This window comes from Uranotaenia lowii, chromosome 1 (assembly GCF_029784155.1).
Source record: "Uranotaenia lowii strain MFRU-FL chromosome 1, ASM2978415v1, whole genome shotgun sequence".
Classification (NCBI taxonomy): Eukaryota; Metazoa; Arthropoda; class Insecta; order Diptera; family Culicidae; genus Uranotaenia; species Uranotaenia lowii.
The window spans coordinates 134087522-134094088 of record NC_073691.1 but is presented as its reverse complement, the minus strand read 5'-3'; positions in this window follow the sequence as shown (position 1 = coordinate 134094088).

Genomic DNA, 6567 nt, shown 5'->3' with positions numbered 1-6567 from the left:
ATCCGTTTTCGAGTTTCGACATAAACCTTTTCGCTGTCCTTGCGCATATAGCCCACGTCTACACAGTTTTCTAAGGTCGACTGGCATTTTGCATTGTTTGTGACAGTCTCTGAAATTCCGCTTCCGTAACTTATGGTACAAAAATTCAGCCACAAAAACAACCAAACTAACAGAAAAACCGAACAAAACCATGTTCCAAACCATACGTAAGTTGACCATCGACAAGGGTTCCAGCTGATCGCCTTCGATATCTTCGTCCTGGAAGTAGTGCTGCGCGTATGCCAGATCCACAAAATGGAACAAACTTCCCTGAGCGAACGAGTCGGCGTAACGTTGCATTAATTCAGTAAGCGCTTCGAATGGATTTATAATATTCATGAGAACAGGAAGCAGATGGGATCGAGCTTTGCTTATTCTTTTTACATAACGGACAGAGCTGTTGTAATGTGCCTCAACCTCAAGGCAGGTTCCACCCCAACAGCTAGACATCCCGGGCTCTTTTAAGCTCTTGGCTAACCTCCTGTTCAATCCCATAGCTTTGAAATCGATCTCCTGATCTTCACTTCTAACAACTCCAAAACAGCTGTCATTGATAAGTTGAATTGTGTCCAGTTCAGGATATTGTGAAGGTTTGAAAATGAGAGCTACGAGAAGCGATTCGTAACTGGCCATCAGGACGATACTTCCAGCAAGAAAGATGTTCATAATATGCCGTTGAATAGGCTCAACGAACTCATCTCTCGGTGAGTTGATTAGCGCTTGGAAAATCAAGAAAATTAGATCAGCTATCCTGGTCCGCCGGTTTTGCACAATCCATAGCATAATAACAACAAATGATGCGCTAACTAGAATCATGACCCAGGACCACAAGTCGAAGGGAGCTATCAAAGCATATTCCAAACTCTTAACTTTAGATTTGTCAACCAAGAAGCAAACTGTATGCCGCATTCTACGCATGTCCACAAAATTACTGCTGATGAAAAAAAATTTCGAGCTCACTAGTTCGAGTTCTCTGTACGAGAAGTTAAAGCGGTCACTGATGGTTTTCCAAAAATAATGAAAAATCATATTATATTCCTCTCTTGGATATCGTTTCACCCGAAAAAGATTTTTGTGCACAAGCTGATCGGATTCCCTTATCACCCTCGGTCTAGTTTCGTTTATAATGTATCCCATGTGTGTCAACAGCCCGTATCTGAGCACAGATTTCGTTGCGTAAACGTCAATATAAGCCGTATCGAAAAACGTGCTTCTCATAACGTGTATTGAAGTTTCCACCAGCTGGGTCAGTTGTGAAATCACTAACGTTTTTGATCTCAGAACGATTGTTTCTAATTTTTTGTTCTGTAAGTTTTAAACAAAATGAAATGACTTCAATGTGTAGTTCCATCAACAGAAACAAAAACGAACTAACCAAAGGCACGCCGTCAGCCGTAAATAAGAGAATGCAATCAACCTCAATGGTTTTACCGTACTTAAATAGTGTTTCACCAAATGCGACAATTTTGGTTGCATTTTCCTCCTGAAGAGTCTTCTGTAACAAGCCTCCGTCTTTGTGGGCTTCAATGGGTTCCAGAGATCCGTACAGATATCGGGTGCCTCCCTCGCAGAGCCATTCTTTGGTTTGATGGATAAAGCTCACCAACTGAGATTGGTGGGAGCTTTGGATTGGCTTAAAGAAGCTTACTGAAAAAATGAACCACACTGTCAGCCTCATGTCAGGATACTGAACTTAGTAGCAATAGGCAGACATTGGTGTGGGTAATTTGTGGTTCACAGTAACTTATAGACAGTCCGCTGCCTCAATATCAACATTGTGTCTTTCCAATGATAATAGTAATTATTTTTTATTGAAAAAACGCTCCAACTAATGATGAGCAAATACCACCAAGCCCACTTTTTTCCGGAGATGATGAAGCTCGAGTAATATACGAGTCATAAGTAACGGGACCGAGTCGAAACACGTTCGTGAATAACGGATTTTAACATTGCTAAGTGTTGCTGTTCATCACGTCATTTCAAGAAAGCATAAATTGAAGGGTGTCCCACATAAAATTGCGCTGTAAAAAAATTCAGACAATAAACTGTTGAATACACCGAAACTTAATGTTTCTTTGAAGCGGTCTTATTTTACTTAACTCTAAGTCGTATTTCTTTCAAGGACATGATGGCTAACATCTTACAAATGCTAAAACCACTAGCGTACAGAAAGAGTACTATGTATATATGACCGAGATTCGATCTCATGACATCTGGCTTAGAAGATTCGAACGCTATCCTCTAAGCCACGGTTGGCGGCCTTCGCATTATCTGACAGCATTTTTTCGGAACAGAAAACATCTGTCAAATCGTTTTGCCTCGAAATTGATATATTTGAGTTTTGATATATTTGAGATGCTCACTGATTGTCTGCTTCAAAACAGCTCAGTTTTTTTTTAAAGGGTTTTAGTTCCGGTGTATTGAGTGAATTTATGTTCTTGATTGAACACTGACTTCTTTATCTTCATATAATTTAAGGGGATCCTTTGAATAGTGGAACAAATTGAAATAGGTCGAAATGATGCAAAAGTCTGTCCTACAGCTTAGTTTGGGGTTGGACTTACAACTGATCAAAGAATTCAAAGCCAGCTATTCTAAAAGATTTAAAAACTATTTTTACGATGCATCGAGATTTCGTAAAAACGCAACTGCATTATTGGACCATTTTGAATTTATCATTTATTTTAAAATCCCAAAAATTGTAAAATATTAGAGCAGCTATTAAGGCGATTACAAAATGGTATTATTGATAAAAATCGGTCTAATAGTTTTCAAAATGTAGTAAAAACTGTAAACCGTATTAAAGCAAATATCTTTTAAATTCTAGGTACATGTACTTGTAGGGATTACAGGCGTAAATATTGGTTTTAGGTATACCATTTTTATCACAATTTTAAATTTTGGAATCAGCTAAAACACGTGCTCCCCACCGGTGTGATGGCAAATTTAAAACGGGTACACTTTTATTGCAGGTACTCAATAATTGAAAATAAAAAACTCATTTGATTAGAAAAATTGCTAAAGTTTGAGTTTAACACTGTCATTATTCTACCAGGATTTCATTAACTTCAAGTCTTTCTAATGAAGTTTGTTCGAAACAAGTAGAAATGGATTGACGATTGAATACCATTCTTTTTCCAATTGACTTCGACCGATTTCTTCCAGGCCGTAACGAAACTCCCTGTCGAGCTGGATCGGTGACCATTTTGACTAGTTTCAACTTGCTTCATTGACAACGACTTGACTACCCGCTTAATAAAAATTCTGCCATAAATACACGTTTAACACGTTCGTCGCCATGCTCATTTTGGTAGTTTTACTAGCCAGGCCCAAAGAAATTTTCAGAGAGAGCAAGCAAAGAGGGAGAACTCCCATATTTGAAACGTGTGGCGAAGCTGAGCGGTAAACTCGAGTAAGAGAGCGGCACACGCTTTTTGATGTGACGGGGCCTCCCAGGAAATACACCCGTCACCCGAATATGGGTGCCGTGGCGACGAACGTGTTAAAAAAAAGTCAGGTAGAATAATAATTGACTGGGTAGTTTCGACCAAAACATTGGCTCATTGAACAACTACCAGTACCAGTTGAAACCGATTTTTATCTACATATGGATGAACGGAGCTTTAAAAGCCAAAATGACAATTCGTAGCGAGAAAAAAAGCTTAATTGAAACAAAAAAAAAAAACATTTTTCTTTCAAAAATTAACTCATTTTGGGGTTCTGATTAAAAATATTATTTTAGTTTACCAGTTCTTGTTTTCGAGATACCTTTTGAAAATAGGTAAAAATTCATTAAACATATTTGTGTTTTTGTTTGGGCAAACTAACAGATTGGCAAACATGCTCCTTTTATGTATTGTGAATTTCAATAAAAATTTTAGAAACGTCGCTGGTGAACTGGCATCAAAACACAGACTTCCGACAATCTAGTACTTCATTTTTCTTTGTCGGAAGTCTTTCGAAGTAAAATTTAGTGCTGGCGCTATTATATTCTTAAGTAAAATTTTCAAGATTTTCAGTAGTTTGTAATGTAGCAGACGGCTTTTTTAGCCAGAAATTGAAAGAAATATTTTCTAGGAATCATGTCAAAAAAAAAAAGAATCATGTCAGTTAAGTCAAAGTTATCAAACAATATATCATATTTCACGGTTTCTAAATTAAAATCGTGAAATATGATATATTGTTCGTGTAGATTATAAATATTGTTAACAACTTTTGACAAAAGTCGGTCATTGAACTGATATTCAAATTTTTGGGTGAATTTCATTAGGACGCTTCTGTTATTTTCCAATTCTTATTTATATAACGTTAGAACTCGAGAAACGCTGACTGGGCTCACTAATTCGTTGAGGCCAAAAGCTATTTATTAAAATACGCCACCGGTGCCAGACGGACTGACTTAGCGAGGTCGAAAATCGTGTTTTACATACACCGTTGGGACAGCCCTAAGGACGGGGGCATCCTGACGGACAATCGTGAGGTGATCACAAGGTAGAAGCAGCACTTCGATGAACACCTGAACGGCGCACATGCAGGAGATCAAGACGGTGGGGGAAGGTACATCGCCGGCGTAGCCAATGACGTAGAAGAGCCACTCCCAACGATGATCGAAGTTAAGGAAGCCATTCGCCAGCTGAATAGCAACAAGTCGGCTGGGAAGGATGGCATCGCAGCTGAACTCATCAATATTGGCCCGGGCAAGTTGGCCGATTGCCTACACCGGTTGAAAGCCCGGATCTGGAACATAGAACAGCTACCGGAGGAGTGGAAGGAGGGGGTTATATGCCCCATCTACAAGAAGGGCGACAAATTGGACTGTGAGAACTACTGAGCGATCACTGTCCTCAATGCCGCATACAAAGTGTTGTCCCGAGTCCTACTCCGCCGCCTAACGCCACAAGCAAACAGATTCGTGGGAAGTTATCAGGCCGGCTTCATGGAGGGACGGTCCACGACGGACCAGATATTAACAAAACGACAAATCCTCCAAAAATGCCGTGAACACCAAGTCCCTACGCACCATCTATTCATCGACTTCAAAGCCGCATACGACACGATGGACCGTAACGAGCTATGGAAAATCATGGACGAGAACGGCTTTTCACAGAAGCTGATCAGACTGATAAAGGCGACGATGGATGGAACGCAGTGCTGTGTGCGGATTTCAGGTGAATTGTCGAGTTCATTCGAATCGCGCAGGCGGCTTCGACAAGGTGATGGTCAGGAATGATTGGGTTGATGATTAATACGTTCAAGACGAAGTAGATGCTGGCCTGCGGATTCGAGTCCGATCGAGCCCGCTTGTCCAGTAATAACAAGGTCAGGTTCGACGGCGACGAGCTGGAGATAGTCGAAGACTTTGTCTATCTCGGCTCACTGGTGACAGACAATGACACCAGCCGTGAGATCCGGAGGCGAATTATCAGCGGAAGTCGTGCCTACTATGCCCTCGCACGAAGTGTAACCTGTATATGACGCTCATTAGCCCGGTTGTTATCTACGGGCACGAGACATGGATATTGCTCGAGGAGGACCTGCGTACACTCGGAGTATTCGAGCGACGAGCGATAAGAACCATCTTTGGCGGCATACAGGAGAACGGAGTGTGGAGGCGAAGGATGAACCACGAGCTCGCGCGACTCTACGGCGAACCCAGTATCCACAAGGTGGTTAAGGCTGGCCGGATACGAGAATTCCAGACGACGGTCCTGCAAAACAGGTGTTCGCTACGAATCCGGTAGGAACAAGACGAGCGGGGGCGCAACGAGCGAGGTGGTTAGACCAAGTGGAACGTGATCTGGCGAACGTGGGGTGCCCGAGAAATTGGAGAACGGTTGCCATGGACCGAGTGAATTTAAGGAATTATGTTCGTCAAGTTATGTCGTGAGACGGAATACTATGTAAATAAATAATAGCAGCAAGCGCCCGCCGGCCGACAGCATCAGCAGAAGAAGAAACAAATCCCATTCACCTAAGTGCACTACACATCACAAAAATACACACTTTGAATTGAAATAGACCGGTTTTGTATTCTTGCAGTAGATTTTATTTTCCTTCAATTCATAATTTATTTTATTACAAAACATTATAGTTTGTATGAGACAACACAAACGAGCCTTTTTTTGTACCGTTTTGGTTCGCCCACTCTGAGACAAAATCAAAGTGTCTCGTGTCTCGGCCTATTCGGTCGAATAATTGCCTTAACTATTCGATGCACCGCATATTCGGCTTAAAGGCATTAAAGGTCAGCTGAATATTCGGTACATATCTAGTGAAGAACCCTAACATTCATAACCAAAAATGCTTGTACACTTTTGATGATAGCTTCGTTTTGCTCTTCTACGAGAAAAGGAACTTGAATACTAATAAAGTACTCAAACGCAACCAATATGCAAATCACACTGTGGGGTATCGTGGACCTTTTGAAGTGTTTTTTTTTACACTTTCAAGACTTCAAATACAAATGCTTGTGCTTGTTTACTTCAACATTCTGAAAAAGTAAAACTTGTGATGTAAAATATACTTAAC